Here is a 20,913-nt window from a genome sequence, read left to right as displayed (position 1 = left end):
CAGAGACACCCTGCAAGACAGCGTTAAGCTCAAAAAAGAAGAAATATACATTGAGCAGCCTAACGAAGTCTCTTTCAATTTCTGGTTCTTTAAGAGAGACATGACACTGCGGCTATTCTCTCCTGCCTCTTGACTTCTGGGGCGAAGTCTCCTCCAGTGGGGAAGTCTTGTTTACCACCAAGGCATATGATCATATTGAAAACAAGACAATAGTCAGAGCACTGTGTGTACCAGGGTCCATCAGGCAAAGTAACAAAAGAATCATTGTCTCACAACCTCTACTAAAGAGAAAATGGAAAGGGAGGGGCCAAATACAAATATCTTATCTAACTAAATCAGTGAGAATTGCAATGTATTTTAAATCATCGAGACAAAACATATCATGAAAAGTACAGTAAATGGGAAATTACTGTCAAATCATAAAAAATAAATGTGTCTGAGTTTAAGGTTTTATTTAAATGTCATTTATTAGATGAAAAAAATTAAACTTCTCGACGCATAGCTGAGATAAGAAGACTAGGGAACTTGAAGACATAGCAATAGAAACTATTGAGATGGAACATACAGGGATAAAAAAGATTGAATGAAAAAGTTACAGAGAATCATTCAATTGTGAGACAACCTCAAGTGGCCTAATATACAAGAAATAATGGTCCAAGCAAGAGAAAAGAGACAAAAAAAATTTTGAAAAAAATTATGGGCCAAATTTTCCAAATTTAATGAAAACTATAAATCCACAGACCCAAGAAGCTTAACAAACCCAAATCACAAGAAACATAAATAAGACTATACCAAGGCACATAATAATAAAATTTCTTTAAATCAGTGATAAAAAGAAAATCTGAAAAGTAGTTAGAGAAAAAATATTATGTACATAGCAACAAAATAAAAATTACAGACTTGTCAGAAAGAATGAAAGTTGGAAGGCAGTGGAACAACATCATTAAAATTCAGAACAGGATTTGGGGAGACTGTCAACCTAGAAATGTATAGTCAGGAAACCTTTAAAAAAATGAAGGTAACATAAAGACTTTTTCGAGCATACAAAGACTGAAAGAATTCATACCAGCAAACCTGAAGTACAAGGAATACTAAAGGAAGTCCTTTGGGCAGAAGAAAAATGAAACCAGATTGTAATCTGGATTGACACAAAGCAATGGAAAGCACTGGAAATGTTACAATATGTAAATATATATGAAAGACATTTTTGTATTTTTCTAGGTCTCTTTAATAAATAATTGACCACTTAAAGTAAATATAATAATAATATATTGAGAAGTTTATAACATATGTAAAAATAAATGCATGAAAACTATAGAACAAAGGTCAGAAAGGGGGGAGGAGGATAGAAGCAGTATAAATTACTTGCAAGTAGACTATGACAAGAAAAAGAGGTATACTGTTCATGCAAAGCTATAAAAACAAACAAAATCACAAAAAGTAATAAAATGTCATCATAAAATTACTCAATCCAAAAGAATGCAGAAAAAGAGGAAAAGGGAGCAAGAATCAGGCAAATGGAAAACAAATAGCACGATGGTAGATTTAAACCCAACCATATGAATAATGACATTAAATGTAAATAATCTAAACATTCCAATTAAAAGGCAGAGAACGTCAGATGGGATCTTTAGAAGGCAGGAACCAATCGTATATTGTTTACAAGAAGTCCATTTCATACAAATAAACTAGTTAAAAGTAAAAAGATGGGAAAAGTTATACCATAGTAGAACTAAATAAAACAAAGCCAGAGTGTCTATTTTTATATCAGACAAAGTAGATTTCTGAGCAAGAAATATTATCATGAAAAAAATAGGGTAAAAGCAGAAACTGACAAAATAGGAGGAAAAGAATCAATGAAATAAAAAGCTAGTTCATTGAAAAATCAATAAAATTGATAAACTTCTTGCCATACTGATCAGGTAAAAGCGTGAGAAGATACAAATGATCAATATTAGTAATAAGAGAGGGTGCAGAATGAGTAGTTCTACAGACATTAAAAGTATAATAACAACTTTATGCCAAAAAATTTGACACCTTAGATGCAACAACATATTCATTGAAAGACATGAATTACCAAAGCTCACTCAAGAAGAAATATGTAATGGGAATAGTCCTATAGCTATTAATAAAATTGAATTTGCAATTAAAATCCATCCCACAAAGAAAACATCAGGCCCTGATGGTTTCACTGGAGAATTTTATCAAACATTTAAGAAATATTAATATCAATTCTACACAACTCTTCTATAGAATTGAAGTAGGGGGATACTTCCAAACTGATTCTCTGAGAACAGTGATACTCTGGTACCAAAACCAGAAAAAGACATTAAAAGAAAGAAAACAAAATACAGACCAATATTCCTCATAAACATAGATGCAAAAATCCTCAACAAAATATCAGCAAATTGAATCCAACAATATGTAAAAAGGATAAGGCACTATGCCCAAGTAGGGTGTATCTCAGGAATGGAAGGTTGGTTTATTTGAAAGTCAATCTATGCAACTCACCATACTAATAGAATAAAAAAGAAAAACAGCAATGATCTCACTACATTAACAAAAAAGCATTTGACCTAATTTAACATTCAGCAATGACAAAAACTCTCAGCAAACTTGATGTAGAAAGGAACTTACACAAGTTGGTAAAGGACATCTACTAAAAAAATCCTATAGCTGGGGTCATACATAGTAATGAAAGACTGAATGTTTCCCCCTAAGATCAGGATCAAGGCAAGGATGTTCACTCACTATCTCTCTTCCACAATGTAGTGGAGATCCAACCAGTGCAATAAAGCAAGAAAAAGAAATAAATCTATCCAGATTAAAAAGGAAGAAGTAAAACTGTCTTTATTCAGACATCACATGATCATCTGAGGAATCTACAAAAAAAGTTACTAGAGCTAATAATTTAGCAAATTTGCAGAATACAAGGCCAATGAACTGAGTAATTCTACTTCTGTAGACTAGCAAGAAACAACTAGAATTAAAATTAAAAACAATTCCATTAATAATAACATCAAAAATATGAAAACTTAGGAATAAATTTGACCAAAGATGTGCAAGACCTGTACACTTAAAAGCACAAAATATTGCTAAGAGAAATTAAAGAAGACCTAAATAAATGAAGTAATATCCTATATTCAGGGGTGAGAAGATTCAAGATTATTAAGATGTCAATTTTCCCCAAATTTATATATTTGGTACAATATTAACCAAAATTCCAGCAGTCATTTTTTTAGAAATCGAGAAGCTGATTCTAAAACTCATATGGAAATTTAAAGACCTGGAAAGCCAAAAAAATTTGAAAAGTAACAAATTTGGAAGAGTTGCAGTACCTGATTTCAGGACTTATTACTGTGCTAAAATAATCAGAACAGTGTCTTATTTCTGTCAAGACAGATAAATAAATTAATGGATGAATAGAAAATCTAGAATTAAAGATTTTCAACAAGGTAGTTCAATGGGACAAGAATAATCTTTTTTAAAAATGTTGCTGGAATGATTGGAGAACTATCTATTTTTAAAATACCTCACTCTATATACAAATATTAACCCAAAATGAATCATTACCCTAAATGTAAGAACTAAAGTTGGAAAATTTCAAGAACAAACATAAGAAAAAAAATCTTAGTGACCTTGGGTTTTGTACACACTATGCACAATATATACAAACTACAATAGAAGAAATCTATAAACTAAACTTTGTCAAAATTAAAAGGTTACATCTCATTGTGAATAAAATGAAAATGCAATCACAGACTGCAAGAAATACTTGTATGACACATAACTGACATAGAACTTGTATCCTGGATATATAAAGAACTCTTAAAATTCAATGATAAGAAAAACACCCAATTAAAAAATAAGCAAAAGATTTGAAAACACTTCAAAAAAGATGATAGACAGATGGCAAACCAATGCGTGAAAAGATGCTCAACAGTATTAGTTACAAGGGAAATGCAATTTAAAATCACAATTAGATACCACAACACATCCACTAGAATGGCTAAAATGGAAAAGAAACCAACTAAATTTGGCAACGGGTGGAGTGACTGGAACCTTCATACACTACTAGTGGGAATGTAAAATATACAACTGCTTTGGAAAGCCATTTTGTAGTTTCTTCAAAAGCTAAACATACACCTACCATTCAACTCACCTATTCCACTCCTAGGCATTTATCCAAGAGAAATGAAAACTTATATCTGCACCAAGACTTGAGCACTACTGTTCATAGCAGCTTTATTTGTAATAGCCCAAAACTGAAAACCATCTAAATATTCATTAAGAGGTGAATGGGTAAACAAATTGTGGCATATACATACAATGGAATATTGTTGCTTTTATGCAGTGATGAAAAGGAATGAATTATTGATACCTGCAAAAACAATGATCAGTCTCAAAATAATTATGCTGAATGAAAAAAGCTAGACAAAAAAAGGGTATACAATGTAGATTCCATTCCAGAAAATGAAAACTAGTCCACAGTGACAAAAAGCATATCAGGGGTTTCCTGGAAACAAAGGCTGGCATGGGGGTGGGGTGGGCAGTGGTAGGGAAGAATGGATCACAAAAAAGCATGAGAAACCTGTGGTATGTGGTGGATATGTTCCTAATCTTGATGGTAGTGATGGTGTTCATGTATGCCAACCCTCTTCATGTTGTGTGCTTAAGTTGCTGTTTATTGTCCATCACTTACACCTCAAAAAACTTTCAAAATGCTCAATATTGGGCTAAAACATTGTATGTTCCATGGTGATATAACTAAGATAATAACAATATGCATTCGCCATTTATTAAGGACCAAATATTTAAAATTCAAAACTCTAGTTACTACGAACCTACAGTATATTTAAATGGAAATGTTTTTTAAAGAGTTCCCTGGATAGCTAATAAGTTGCTACTTCCTATGCGCTCTCAGAGTGTTTTGATCAATATTCCTATGTTAGTCTTTCTCATATTGAATTTCATTTTGTGTTTACATGTTGGCTTCCCCTTCCATACTATTCCTTTTCCCCCAGGACCTCAAGGGCGGAGCATTTCTAGCCTAACACAATCCCCCAGGACATGCTGATTGTTCTAGACAACCCAGAAAATGCATGGTTAAATACAAATATGAAAGGTAATGAGGTCATAAACTATTCTGAATAAGTTCAAAGCAACATTTCCTTATTCCATGGGTTATGGCTTCTACTTAATAACTTTCCCCAGTGTTGACGTCCACTCACTGATCCTACTCAGAAATCACCCTGTATTAAAGCATAGCCCTCCTTCAGTGTATTGCCTGAGAATTCTCAGAGTAGACCTCAATAGCTGGTCAGTCATTTCAGCCAGTCCATTAACCCAACTCATCCTTCCTACTTTCCCAACTTTTCAGCATGAATAAAAGACGTCTGCATGTGTGTGTATCCTGTTAAACCTTTATTCTTTTTTTAAAAAAATTAGTTATCCACATGTTGACTGTCCTGGACTTGGTGTTTGAGCTCCCTCAATAATGGTTGATGTAGAATTTGCTGAAGATTTCACACAGGAAATGGAGGAAAGGGGTTATATTTTGAGGTAGTAGAGATCTACGTTTCACCATTTTTAAGAGCAAAAAATACAATAAATCTGTATCTTTCTTTAGCTGAGTCTTGGACTTGAGTGTAATGTTTTGTCTCAACCTTCTTCATTGGCCCAGGATGTGTATGGGGAGCCTCTCTTCCCTGCCTCCCTTTCTTTTCTCATTATTGTGCCAGAACCAGCTCATACAAGCTTATGAGAGCTGCTGCCTATTAAATTTTCAGGAATGTTGTGAGCAGGTTATTAAACCATTGGTAGCTTGAAATTGGCCAAGGTGGGAATAGCTACACCACAGGAATCAGCAAATGTGACAAATGAGGGCTCTCTGCGTCCCTCACCCCATCCCAAGCTAGTTGTTAACATGAACAAGTGCATTGCTGTTCCTATACTTCTCTATCCTAATTGGGCAACCTGATGGCCTGGCTCAAAGCCTTTCACTCTCCCCAAGGCTTGAGCCTTATGGATACCTGCTGAGAAGGCCAGGTGAGACTTTGCTGTCACACCTGACTCATCAAGCAAGACTGATCCAGAATGGTTCCAAGCCTGGGTGATACAAAATTATCATATTAGACCCAAATAGCAAGTACTACCTTGGGAAATTAAAGGTGACATTATTCCCACTAAAATTTTGAAAAAAATGCTCTTAAATGTATTATACTTTTACTCTGGCTTCCTTGAAAAGCAGAGTTTGTGTCATTTTGAAATCGTTCTTTATATCAAGCTTAGTCCAGAACATTAAAATTACCATCCATTGTCAATTAGAATAAAGGTGCACTATAAAATATGTACAGTTTTTAAAACATTTTGTTTTACTGACATACACCCTCCAAAATTTGTGGCTGGCTCCAATTTAACTTAATATCGAAAGATGTCAATCATAATGGATCTAATTAGCTGCATAAAGGAGGTTTCGACTTTGCCATCACTGATGTTTAAAACCAAGTCAACTTATGTATTATACAAGAAGAAATACTCCTCGCCATTTTACAAACAGAAGACAGTACTCAAGCTACTTACTTCCCAAGATTGCTGTGTTCAAAGAAACTTTTTTATGTCCAGTCTAGAAATGAAGCATTATCCTCTGATCTTATAAAGGGGAAGACTAAAGAATAACGAATATCAAAGGAAGGGGTCTTTTTTCTACATACTTGCCTTTTTCTACTGAAAAATAAATAAATCACCAACTAGCTTTTTTAGAAAATTAAGATTGCCATAGTGCCATCACGATTGGTAAGGGGGGAGCATGGCTGAAATGGAAAACCATCTGTGATGGAAAAATCACAGGTATGCTACAAGTGTGGGTCAATCTGTGGGATGTGTGTCTCCATAAAAGTTGGCATATTAAGTAAAATGCTCTAAATAACATACTTTCTGCAAATTTACATTTATAGTTATTTTTCAGTTAACAAAGTAGAGACCCCACCCCACAATCTTGAGGCAGCTATCCCTAACACAGTGCCCCCATGTTTATGGATGACAAAACTAAAAGTTCTGAGAAGATAAACATTTGGTCAATATTGTATTGTAAATGGATGACCTAAGAATTAAACTCACGTGCTTTGATTCACAGTCTGGCTCTCTTTCCAATATATCATGCTGCATCTCATTTATTTTCATAATGAAACTGAAAATTAATTCCATCAGAAGTATTTTCTGGTCCCAAGACATACAATAAATCATACTAAATAATGCAGTAAGTTATTTTCAGAAGAATAAATAATGCCTATTTAAATCATTATTAATAATATTCAAAATGAGACACATTATAAATAACATAGTAAATGATACTAAATATATTAAAATTTAAAATGGTTTTCTAGAAACTTCTCTTCGAAGATGAAGGCCCACGTACTGTGACTAGTTTTATCTCAAATAAGATATAAATAGGGCTCTTTAAAAGCTATAATTTATGATTAATTAATCTAATCATTAAATATTTATTGGGTACTTATTAGGCGGCTAGAAGTTATTTTGAGGATATTCATTTATTAGTACCATTTAAGTAGCTGTGATATGGATTTAGTTTCATTTAACATCTCTTCATGGTGAAACCCAACCTTTTTCTCCGTTGAAATGGGTGGGGATACCCCAATAATATCAAGTGAGTAGATTTCTAAGTGATGTTCTGTGTAGATCAGATAGTCTTTTGTAGCTAGTTTCTACAAAACCCCTGAAGAGCTCAGGTCTACATGAAAACAAATTCTAAAAATGAATACAGCACTATATTTTCAATCAAAACAGCTAATCATTTCCACTGGGCAATACTTTTTAAAGGAATGGCTCATAAGAGTATGACAGCTAACAAAAAAAGTGTGTTGCAGGTAGACTGAGTTGAGCTAGGAATAGTATGGACATACCTACATTTCATCCACTAATGGTAGAAGAATTCAGTTTACATCATTTTCAACTCTGCATGATGGTAACTTCCAATTAGAATGCTGTGGTCATCGTCAATTGGCATGGGAGAAAGAAATCTCAAACTTTTATTCTCTCCACATTTATTAATGTCCCTTAGACAAGTTAAATATAACCAAACAGCTTCAGGAATTAACTCCTAATGATTCCAATGTTCTTCACAGCCACAGTGAAATCTTCAAATTGTCATATTTGAAAAAGTCAGATATTAATTTTTAAAAAGAACACTTTCTCTGTCCCAGACAATTAACTTTTGGGGTTTTGGTATTAATTATATTTTTAAGATATGTGCTAGGAAATACGGCAAGCAGTGACTAACCTTAGCCAGCCAAGAGGGAACAGAGTGGCTATTTACAAAGGAGTGGGACTTGGTATAGGAAAGGCTGCACAGATTGGTGGAGCCTGCTAGGGCTAGCAACTGGGAGAGAGTAGGAGAGCTGTTAACACCTCAAGACTATAGGCTTCCAGAAAGGGCTGTAGCTGTCGGTGAAGAAGAGGGCCACTGGACAGGAGTGGTGGCCTTTGATGGAGGATGCAGTCGTCCCTAAACCAAACTCACAGAGAGGGATCCAGGGCAACAAATATCCCAAACTTTCTCTTCCCACTTTCCACTCTCCTACCAATGACTCCCATAGGCTGACCCTCGCCAGAAGCCAAAGGGTATGAGGGTCCAATTAATGTAGCACGAGGACGTCAGCCTCCTGGAGCATGCAGCAAGAACAAAAAGAGTAGAGAGGCGATCTGGAAAGTTAAAAAGGAATATACAGCACAAATGGAAATCAATTCATGATGCTTTTAATCAGAATTATTTTGGGGTAACTGAATTTACTTCACTGGACTGGTTTGACATAACGCCCAAACCAAGAAGTACCTCAGAATAATTTTAAGTATCTCCTTCACAAATATCCACAACATGCAAATCTATCACCAAGATAGAAAGAATGAATAAACAAAGAATAAAGCTGCTATTTAAGATTTTCATATTTCCTCTTGCAATACAACATTTATGAAGATGAAAAAATGATGACCCACTTTTCAAGTTTATAGAAAGAAATCTCCAGATGTCTAGAGGATATCCAGAGATGAAAATAACAATTTAGTGATCTTATATTATCAATTTTTAGAAATAGGATCCCATATATTGCAAAGAATCTGAGGGAACCAATAAATTTAGTGTTTCTCTGTCTCTTGAAGACTAACATATAGTTAGAGTGAGTTGCAATAAGTGATGAGCTAGCATGGCTAGCATACCTGGCAAGATTTTTAAGCCATATGTGAGTGGCTATTAACCCTCTGCCTTTTAAATTCTTCTGACCCACGTAAGCAAAGTTGATCTCTCCCTCATCTGCAACCTCTGTACCACCCTATATCTACTCTATATCTCTACAGCACTTATCCTTTTGTTTTCATGTGTTTACCCAGTAAGTCCTTATTGGGCATCTGCTTTGTGTGAGATACTGTTCTAGGGACCAATAATACAATAGTGAATAAAATAAACTTTTTAAAAAGTGCATGTTCTCACAAAATTTATATTGTAATAGGGGTTGATCAACAATAAACCAAACGTATGAGCTGAATTGTGTTCCCTGAAATTCGTATGTTGAAGCCTTAACCCCTAGTACCTCAGACTGACTGTATTTGGAGACAGGGCCTTTAAAGAGGAGATTAAGTTAAAATGAGGCCACTAGGGTGGTCCTAATCCAGTCTGACTGGTATTCTTGGAAGAAAAGGAAATTCATACATACAAAGAGACAGCAGGAGTGTGGCACTCATAGAGAAATGACCATGTGAGGACACAGCAAGAAGGTAGCCGTCCGCAAGCCAAGGGGAGAGGCCTTGGGAGAAATCAAACCTGTCAACACCTCAATCCTGGACTTCTAGCCTCCAGAATGTGAGAAAATAAATTTCTGTTGGTTAAGCTATCTAGTCTGTGGTAATTTGTTATGACAGCTCTAGTAAACTAATACACCAAATAATATGTAAATTAATAGCATGTTGAAGTACTATGTAAATAGTACTGTGAAAAAAATAAAGCAGGAAAAGAGGAAAAGAACGTATGTGAACTAGGGTTGCAATTTAGGGAGGGAAGCCCTCACTAGGAGGTACTAGTTAAGCTAAGATTTGAAGAAGATGATTAAGAAAGCTATGCACATATGGGGGTGTGGGAATGGAAAGAGCATTCTAGGCAAAGGGAGTGATAGTGCAAAGGCCAGAGGTAGAGGAAGAAGTGGTATGTTCGAGGAACAAGAAGACGGTCAAGGCGGCTGGAAATCCCCTATGAGTCACTCATGAATTCACTCACACAGGTGGCAGGAAGTAAGGACAGAAAGGTAAGGAGAGATCTGATGGGAGAGGCCTTGCTATTCAAAGTGTGGACCTCAGACTAGCAGTATTGGCATTACCCAGTACGACTGTTAGAAATGCAGAATCCCGGGCCCTGTCCCAGGCCTATGGAATCAGGATCTATAGGAAAACAAAAGCCCCAAGTGATTTGTAGGCACATTAAAGTTTTTAACAGCTTTAATGAGGTATAATTTGTATACCATACAATTCACCCATGTAAAGTGTACAAGTCGATGGATTTTAGAGTATTCACAGATATGTGCAACCATCACTACAGTCAATTTTGGAAAATTTTTATCATCTCAAAAAGAAATCCTCTACACTTTAGCTATCACCCTCTGCATCCCATACATTTTGGTATATGATCTTCATTTTCATTCATCTGTAAGTATTTTCTGAATTCCCCTTTAATTGCTTCTTGGACTCACTGAATAGTTAGGAGTATATTGTTTAATTTCCACATATTTGTGAGATTCTCAGAAATTCTTTTCTGAATATTGATATCATAATTCATCACAATGTGGTCAGATAAAATACTGTGTATTACTTCTATCCTTTTAAATTTATTGAGGTTTGGAGCCAGCCCCATGGCTGAGTGGTTAAGTTCACCCGCTCCGCTTCTGCAGCCCAGGGTTTCGCCAGTTCACATCCTAGGCATGGACATGGCACCGCTCATCAAGCCACACTGAGGTGGCATCCCACATGGCACAACCAGAAAGACCCACAACTAAAAATACACAACTATGTACTGGGGGGGCGTTGGGAGGAAAAGGAAAAATAAAATCTTTAAAATAAATTAAAAATAAATTTAAAAATAAATAAAATAAAATAATTTTAAAAAATTTATTGACGTTGGTTTACAGCCTAGAATACATGTATCCTGGAGAACGTTTCATGCACATTTGAAAAGAATGTACATTCTGTTGTTGCTAGGTGGTGTATTCTATAGATGTCTGTTAGGCCCAGTTGGTTTATAGTGTTCTTCACACCTTCTATTTCCTTGTTGATCTTCTGTCTGGTTGTTCTATCCACTCTTGAAAATAGGGTATTGAAGTGTCCAATTATTGTTGCATTGTTTATTTCTCCATTTATTCCTGTCAGTTTTTGCTTTGTGTATTTTGGTGCTCTGTTATCAGGTGCATATGTGTTTATAATTGTTATATCTTCCTTCTAGGTTGACCCTTTTATATCCATAAAATTTCCTTTTTTATTTCTATTAACATTTTTTATTTAAAAGTCTTTTTTTGGTCTGATATCAGTATAGCACTCTAGCTTTCTTGTGGTTGCTGTTTGTATGATATATCTTTTTCCATTCTTGTACTTTCAATCCATTTGTATATTTGAATCCAAAGTGTGTCTTCTGTAGACAGCATATAGTTGGATCAAGTTTTTAATCCAGTCTGACAATCTCTGTCTTTTGGTTGCATGATTTAATCCATTCACATTAATGTTATTATTTATATAGATTTAACTCTGCCATTTTACTTTTTTTTTACATTTCAAGTATTTTTTGTTCCTCTGTTCCTCCTTTACAGCTTTCTTTTGCCTTAAGTGAATATTTTCTGATGTAGCATTTTAATGTCTTTAATAATTTTTAACTATATTTTTAGTGATTGCTCTAGGGTTTGCCACATACATTTTAACTTATCAGAATCAGCTTCCAACTTATACTAGCTTAACTGCACTGATATATAGAAATATTACCCACAAAGCTCTATTCCATTTTTCTTCTTTTTGTGGAATTTTTGTTATACAATATAACATCTATTAATATTATAAACCCAACTATACATTGTTATAATTATTACTTTACCATCTGTAGTCATTTCCTTAGCCCAATACAGCTTTGCTCCCGCCCACCTCATTTGTGCTGCTATTGGTAAATATATTACATACATATTTGAGAAGTTCCTATAAGGGCCTGTAGGCTACTGTAAAATTTTGTCTTTTATTTTGAGTGAAATGGGAAGACACTGGAACAGAGAAGTGACGAATTTGACTTACATCAAATAGGTTCCCTCTATATACTTTGTTGAGAATAGTCTCTAAGGGATAGTCTCTCTCGAAGACAGCAGGGGTGGAAGCCAGGAGAATCAATTAAGAGATGTTTGCCACAATCCAGAAGTGGAATAAAGATGGTTTGGACCAGGGCGGAAGTGGCAGAGTTAGTAAGAAATGATCAGCTTCCGGATATGATTTGAAGTTAGCCGAGGAAATTTAATGACAGATAATGGGATGGATAAAAGGGAGGAGTCAAGGATAACTCCATTTAGGCCTGAGCACTGGAAGAATAGACTTGCCATTAACTGAAGTGGGGAAGAGTACTAGAGCACAAAGTTTAGGGGGAAGGCCAGGAGATCACGTGAGACATGTTAGGTTTGAGATCCCTTATAGACATTCCAGTGAAGTATTGACTGGGCAGAGGTCCACACAAATCTAGGAAGAGGTTCAGGTGGGAGATATAAATTTGAAAATCATCACTGTCTATAGAGTATTTAAATCTGTGAGACGAAATGAGGTACTTGAGGACTGAGAATGAAAAGAAATGAGGTCTGAGGACCAAGCTCTGGGATACTCCACTGTCAAAAGTGAGGGGAGATGAGGAGAAATCTGCAAAGAAGAATGAGAAGGAGAAGCCAATGTACTGTAAATATTTGACTCTCTTAATCTACTGTGACTTGCTAAAAAGTAGAAATAATTTCTTTATCATCGTGTCTCTTATGCAAGAGTTATCAGCCTGTTCACAATCATCTATACTTTGAAAAAGCTCCCAGTGAGTCTGATATGCACCTCCAGGTTGAAAATAACTGTCTCTATACCTAGAATAGTGCTGGCCACGTACAAGTTGCTGTGTGTTTCTGAAATTGAAATTTAACATATGATTACAACATAAAAACATCCAAAGTTTTCAGATACGAATTTTGAACTATGACAAAAATTAGCCACCAGCCATGATCTTACCAAGAGAAGCCACACTGATCCCCAAGTTGCAATGAAGGTAACTGCTGTGCAAGACGATGCTTTCTAAGTCCATTTACATTTCAGAAACTTAAGTAAAATAAGTAACAAAAAGTGAGGAAAGCGTATAGCATTTTGGAAATAGATTGCTTCTGAGTAGCTTCACATTATAAAGTCAAATGCCTTTCTCTTCTTATATTGTGATTTGTAATTCCGCTCTCATTAAGAGTGGTACCATCGAGTAGTGAAAAGAGAACAGTCAGAATTTCGTCCAATTCTCGCTCTGCCATTTGTAACTGTCTGATGTTCTGCAAGCCGTTTAAACCCTGTGAGCTCATTTCTTTCACTTGTGGAATTAGAATAAGGAAACCTACTCTGAAGAAATATTGCAAGGACTATAGAATGCATTTAAATCATCTTGCATATAATAGGCCCACAAAAATGGTAGTTGTTATTATCACTATTAGTAATTTTAATAATAATAATTGTAATTATGATAAAAATATAATAATGTAAAGGATTATGAATTGAATAGTCAATTAGTTATCTATGGTTATGTAATAAATTACTCCAAAATTTAGTGGCTTAAAACAACAATAAAAATGTCCACAGTTTCTGTAGGTCAGGAATTCACAAGTAGCTTAGCTGGGTGGCTGTGGCCCAATAGCTCTCATTAGGATGCAAAGTCAAGATGTTGGTCAGGGCTGAAGGACCTACTTCCCAGGAGGCTCACTCACATAGCTGGTGCTAGATCTTGGCAGGGGCCCTTAGTTCCTTGCTATGTGGACCTCTCTATGTCCTCATGACACAGTTAGCTGGATTCCCCCAAAGCAAGCAATCCACGAGATGGCAAGCCAGAACTATCAAATTCTTTTATGACCTGGCCTTGAAAGTCACACATCATTATTTCTGCAATATTGTATTGGTTACACAAGCCTGCCGGCTTCAGTGAGGTAGGGGAACAGCATGTGAATACCAGGAGGAGAGGATCATTGGCGCCGTCTTGGAGATTTGGCTACCACAAATAGTAAACTATACCTTTAACATTACCTGTTATATTTGAAAATGTTGAACAAGAGTAACAGATTTGCTTTTGGTTTTCTGTATCGCTTCTAAATTGGAAATAATTCCAGTTATTTCTTAATGACCTTAAATAAGTGTGATTATCTTTTTTGTCATTGTCTTCTTATTAAAGGTTTCTTTCAAATGACTAGTTATTTGAGCAAGTATGAGGAAGCCCTCTCATGTGAATACAAAATTAACGTTGTAGTATAACTAGCTAGGCAGTCTTTCAATTTTCCTCTGAGGGAAAATTCAGCTTTGTTTCCACTGACAAACACTTATAATAAAAGAATACATTATTTCAATCTTCAGCATGGTAAAAAAAGGATACTAAGCCACTCTTACCAAGCATTAATTAAGGAATTCAGATTAGAATCATGCTGGTTATCTTCCAGCATCAACAACCACACACAAAATTTTTTATTCCTACCCTCCCTTGCCTGACTTCAAGTCATAAGCCCATTTTTTAAACTTTAAACTGAGAGAATTAGATTTTTTTTAAAAATGAAAGTCATACATTCTCATGGTAAGAACAGGAAAATGTAATGAATTAGAAGAATTCAAGAGATATTCCTTCAAGCTCTTAAATGTATGACTGCTTCTTTCTTATGTAGTCTTTGAGGTACAGAATGATGATTAAACCACCTTTCAATAGATTCAACATAACTTCTGTTTGGCATAAATGCAAAAAAATTTTCAGAGACTTCTATCATAGCCTCAATATTAGCTCATCTGCCCCAACTTAAAATCCTATATCAGCAAACACAGCCACTGCCTGGGTTACCAAGAGAAACTTTCCAGTACATTAAGAATGTACCATGTTGGTATGAACGGCTGTTTTGTATTAACTTCTTTCTGAGCTCTATACCAAGAAAAGGATGGAGTGCTAGATTTTGGAGCCCTTCAAGGCTGACCAGAAAAGGCAACTTAAAGGGTCAGAGGTGAGCACACAGACAAAAGCGTAGGTATCACTTTAAGAAGCAATGACAGAACCATGAATTTAAAGCTGAGTAGAAACAAGTCATATATCACCCTATGCCAAGAAAATCTTTTATATGACCAAAAATCGTTTTCCCTGACAGATAACTTGAAACTTAGGAATACTTGCTTTGTTAGCAGGCTGTCAAGTGATATGCTCACATTTGGGTTTTTTGAAGTTTGGTCTGCCATAATTTACACCTCTTCTTCTCAAGCTGCGATTCAGGTCATGCTGTACTCTCCAAGATAATAAAGAGTGAAGAACATTTACAGCCAGTCTTCAACTCACTTTGCCTTTCACCCTGCAAAATGGCACTTTCTAACTAGCATCTTTATGGTGACACATTAAGATGATACCTTTCAGAAAATTCTATTGTTCTCAGTAATTCCAAATAGTATTGCATGAAACAGCTCATCAAACATACACACTCAACAAGTAGTGTATGGTTCAAGCCACGCCTAGCTTATGCAAAATGGCATTCCAAATCTTAATTTTGAGAATTTGGATCTTACCAAAAAAGGCTATCTGAATGCAAGTGAATCTTTTATGCCTTAGATGTTGTGCAGGAAGATACAGGGCAATGGCTTATACCCTGTTCCTGAGAAGAAAATCTCTAAATCTTCCTGTCACTACAAATACTATTTAAACTACTTGCATGTTCAAAAGATGTAAGAGATTGCTGTTGTTTGAGAAAAACGTTTCCTTCTGCCTTTAAGAAACACCTTAGGGGCCTATAGTCATTAGAATAATGGAATAGTAGAGCTATTTAATATATATATGGCAACAATATCTGGTTGACCACCACTGAGTGGTGCTTCCTTTCCATAGCATAGAGTTGTTGCCCCAAGCAGCTACCCAGCTAGGCACTACATTCCCTGACGCCAACCACATGCCAACTCCTCTCACATATTATTGATCAAAACCAGTTACATGACCCCAAACATCTAGGTGGGCCAGTGCCAGCCAATGGAATGAGCATGGAAGTGATGTGTGCCCCCTCCAAGCTGTGTGAGCTTTCTCCATAGTATCTTGTTCTTCCGCAGCAAGCCTGGGATCATCTGTTGAAGATGGCTACAGTGTAAGATGGAAGGAGCCAGAATTCCTGAGTTCATACTCAGAGGAGAGTTGCCTGATCAAGAAGGAATATCTACACTCAACATTGCATGAGAGAGAATAAAATCCCGCGTTATGACATTGCGCTTCAGGAGATTTCGTTAGAGCAGCTCATCGACATTGACCAAATGGTGGGAACTGAACACATATAAATGCACATTTTCTTGGAATTCAGGATCATCTGGGAAAATTAAAGAACAGCACAAGGAAGAAAGACGCAAAGCAACAGAGGCAGGAAATGCCAGGAGGAGGAGAAACGAGCTCATTTCCTGAATCAGCCCCTTGAAAGAATCTGCTTTTGGAAAAATCAGTTCATTGGTCTGAAGCAATGTGAACTAAGATGGACAGCCTGGATATCCAGCCAATCATCCTTTTTCTAAAAATATAAGCAAAAAAGATTACAAATAATCTTTGCCATCCTGAAAAATGAGCAGACTAGCAGTGATAAGATGACTACATAGCATTTTTAGGACAGTATAATATTTCATCTGGGAGATAACCAGCTGAGAAGGTTTGGGCTGGAGAAACCCAGAGAAACATTCAGGGGAAAGGATGAGGAAGGAGAAAACTGTAGATTCAAAGTAAGACAGAGAGTCAGAGAAGTTAAATATTGGTTTCAAAAAGGAGTTGAAGTTTATGGATTTATGGATAATTTTCTTAAGAGCTAGAAATTAAAGATGGTATAAAGCTTTGAAGACAAGAAATACATTCATTCATTCATTTGTTTATTCAACAAACACTGAGAAACTTCTGTGTGCTGGAACCTGTGATAGGTACTGGGCAAAGAAGCATGAACAAACTCTTTGGAGCTCCGAGTCTTAAACAAAGAATTGTAACGTGTAGTACCCTACCCCACTGGTCCTCTGAATGGCAACTGTTTAATTTTCTTTTATTCAAAAATGTAGTTAAAACCAGTGGAGAAAAAAAGTACTGTCTCCCTCCCACTATAACTCTGTCTTCCTAAATTCTACTTTAGCAAACTGAAAGGGACAAATTGGCTGAAGAAAGAAAAAATTCTAAATATTTAACAGACCATGACACAAATAGAGCTAAATAATTATTTCTAAGAAAATGAAATTACTTTTTATCACCACACACTGAATGGTTTCCCAATTGTCCCCTGTGAGGCTGTCATAGCACTGGTCGCAGAAGGCACAATTCCCAACAATAGACAACACAACTGGAAAAATTAGCCTCCTGTGTGCAAAATAACACTTTCATATAGGCAATTCACGGCTGCTTTCTCTAGACCTTTGCCGAATAAAATACCAGTGCAGGCTAATTACATGAGCTAGCTGAAAATTGTGTGTGTAATGGGAAGGCAACCTCCTAAAGAATAGCCGAGAAAAGATCTTCGCATCAAATACAGAACGACAGAAGAAAAGTGGAGCACGAACATGAGACCGTATGTACAGGCATTCTCATTAGCATACTGCCGTTAACCATTTTTGTTGATGCTCATAAAAGAGCTGTAAAATTCTCTGCCTTGACAAAAAACACCTTCCATGGTTAAAGAATTTTCCCCATGCTGACTCAAGTGCTTTGCGCCTATGTACAGCTCTGGGTCATCCTTATGTTGAAGACTTTTGTCACTTTGTGCAGCAAAGTAGTTCACATCAGAGGGAGAGCTGAAGAGAGTCAAAGGCCACTTTCACACATTGATTCACTGGTGGGGCAAGGAGCACAGCTGGCTCATCACAGGGTACGGTGGAGTGAGGACCAATTTTTCCAAGTTCTAGTTGTCATGTGTCATGTGCCCTATGTCTGATGCATGGAGGGTACTGCAAGAGGTTTGGCATTCGAGTCCCTCAGGAAAAGTTTCAGAAAGAGCCTTTAATACCCACACACCCAACAAACAAAACAATGGCGCCAACAGGATCAAAACAGACACATAGCACCATCTATAAGGTATGAGCTACTCAAAGTCTACCCCACAGCTGGATGAATTTATCATGCAAGGAGAGAAGCATTTGCAAGAGTTCATTCTAGCCCATCTATGGTAAGTGAGGGTCCTGGCAGGAATGATAGCCAGCTCGAATTGTGTCATTTAAGAATAAAGAAGGGACTTTTTTCAAAAGCCTGAGCCAGATGTAGGAAAATCTAAGTACAATATCGGGGGACTATTAACAGCTTATCCACTAAGTTGAAGGGTCCAGTGGAGGGAATGTAGAGAGAAAGAGAGAGAGAGACCTAACAAAAGTCATGACCTCCATTCGGGACATGATACCTTCCCTCGGTCAAGGACGTAGTTAACCTGCAGCAACGCCACGAAGAAATCTTTCCCTTCCTCCTCCTTTCTGATCTCTCTCTCGTGCTCTCCTCTGGTCAAACCCAAAGAAAACCAGATGACAAAGGAGCAAGGAACCTACTGATGAAGTCCTTGAAGGTCGGCCTCCGGGGGCAAAGACAGGCACAGACTAAGCTGTAGTGAAGGGTCAGGTGCGGCGAATGGAAGATACACAGCTCAGGGGATTTCTCTAGAAAGCTTAGGGCTCATCAGTTGGAACTTCAGGAAAAGAAGGGAAAAATTTTAATAGGGCTGTCCTTTTGTAATAAACTGAGCTAACAGACAGGATTGGATTGTCAAACCAGATTAACTGAAATCAGAGATCTTACCAGGATCAGGCCTTCCTCGTCATTTCAAGGATCCAGGCAGTCAAGAGGCTCAGACAAAGCCGAGAGAGGCCTGGGACATCAAGGGTGATCGCCCTGATCCTGTCTTCCTGCACTGGACATGCGCCTCCGGCCCAGAATAGTAGATGAGGCTCTAGGTGAGGTCTGTGGGGGTCCTTACACAGCAGGAACAAACTATGAAACATTTCCCTTTATACCCAGAGAGTCGCACCGCCTGTGTGCCATTCTCCAGGGTGACCTCCCTCATGGATCCTGTGTTCCATTTACTTTAAGTTATACCTTAGCAAGAGAGCAACTCGCTAGGGACAGTCAACGGATAAGGTCTCTTCCTCCTAGCAAATATCACTAGTCCATTACCCAGAGGTCCAGTCGAAAAGAGATTAAGAGATTAGATCAGGTTGTCTCTCTCGGTTTCTTTGCCCCCAGGTCAATCTCTCACACCCCCAGCGAAGGGAGTAAATGGATGATAGGCAGTTGCTTTAACTCCTTCCTCCCACAAACACTGTTTTTAAAATTAAAAGAGGAAGAGATATGTGTGTTTGTGTGCATGTTATGTGTGTGTATATGAGAGAGAGAGAGAGGGTGAGGGCAAGGGAGGGGTGGAGGAAATAGGGAGAGAGAGAAGGAGAGGAGGTGGGGGAGAAGGAGAGAGAGAGAGAGAGAGAGATTGATTGACTGATTATTAGGAAGAGAAAGAGAAAAATATGGCAGAGGGAAGGCCACTGGGTCTCCCTTGATGAGACAGGCATGAGGAAATCTGCTACACTTCTTACTCTGAACAATCTTCAACTCTGTCAGGCAAGGGCACAGCGAAATACAATTCAGATTAGTTCCTTTTTTTTTTTGAGGAAGATTAGCCCTGAGCTAACACCTGTTGCCAATCCTCCTCTCCTTTCTGAGGAAGACTGGTCCTGAGCTAACATCTGTGCCCATCTTCCTCTACTTTATACGTGGTTCGCCTACCACAGCATGGCTTTTGCCAAGCGGTGTCATGTCCGCACCCGGGATCCAAACCAGCGAAACCCGGGCCACTGAAATGGAACGTGCACACTTAACCACTACGCCACCGGGCTGGCCCCCCAGATTAATTCCTTTGAGGGAGATGACAGTGTAACCACAGGCCCCACCCCCTAGGCACATCCCTCCTATCCTTCCTCCAGCACTGTCCAACTCTACTCCTTCTAGGTACAGTCAAGGCAGCGCCTCTCCCCTCAAACTCTTAGGCCACCAGTGGCTCTTCCATGTATGAAGATCGGAGCATTTAGATTCCTTTTCCCAGTCTGAAGAAGATGGTGCCAGGGGCTGTCTAAAATACAGGATTGTAAGCGGGTGTGGGGAAGTCGAGGGTGAAGTGCAGCTGGGACTGGAGGTAAATCTGTTAACCTTCTGGGATTGTAAGCAATTCAATATAAGTGTGCATTTTTCTGGGACAGAGTCCAGAATGCTCATGGGTTTCTCAAAAAGATCAAGAGCCTAGGGGCCAGCCCAGTGGCACAGCGGTTAAGTTCGCACATTCACTTCAGTGGCCCGGGGTTGGCCTGTTGGGATCCTGGGTCTGGACATGGCACCGCTCATCAGCCATGCTGTGGTAGTCGTCCCACATATAAAGTAGAGGAAGATGGGCAGGGATGTTAGCTCAGGGCCAGTCTTCCTCAGCAAAAAAGGAGGAGGATTGGCAGCAGATGTTAGCTCAGGGCTAATTGTCCTCAAAAAAAAAAAATGATCAAGAGCCTATAAAATTTAGCCAGTTAAACTACGCGGTGTTTTTAGTGAATGTGGATCCAAGGACAGATAAATCGAGCCCCCACTGCCAGGGTCTGCACTGTTCGCCCCTCGTCCATCCT

The 20,913-nt window shown here is 37.6% G+C and overlaps 1 protein-coding gene across 1 annotated transcript in view; it reads right to left on the bottom strand.

The window, feature by feature from the left end:
* Positions 1 to 20,913, bottom strand: part of ST8SIA6 (ST8 alpha-N-acetyl-neuraminide alpha-2,8-sialyltransferase 6) — a 123,614-nt gene that overhangs the window by 45,287 nt on the left and 57,414 nt on the right. The window lies entirely within an intron of this gene.

The sequence above is a fragment of the Equus przewalskii genome, chromosome 30 (genome assembly GCF_037783145.1).
Source record: "Equus przewalskii isolate Varuska chromosome 30, EquPr2, whole genome shotgun sequence".
Lineage (NCBI taxonomy): Eukaryota > Metazoa > Chordata > Mammalia > Perissodactyla > Equidae > Equus > Equus przewalskii.
Note: the sequence above shows the minus strand (reverse complement) of the source record. Positions and strands in the feature narration are given on the sequence as shown.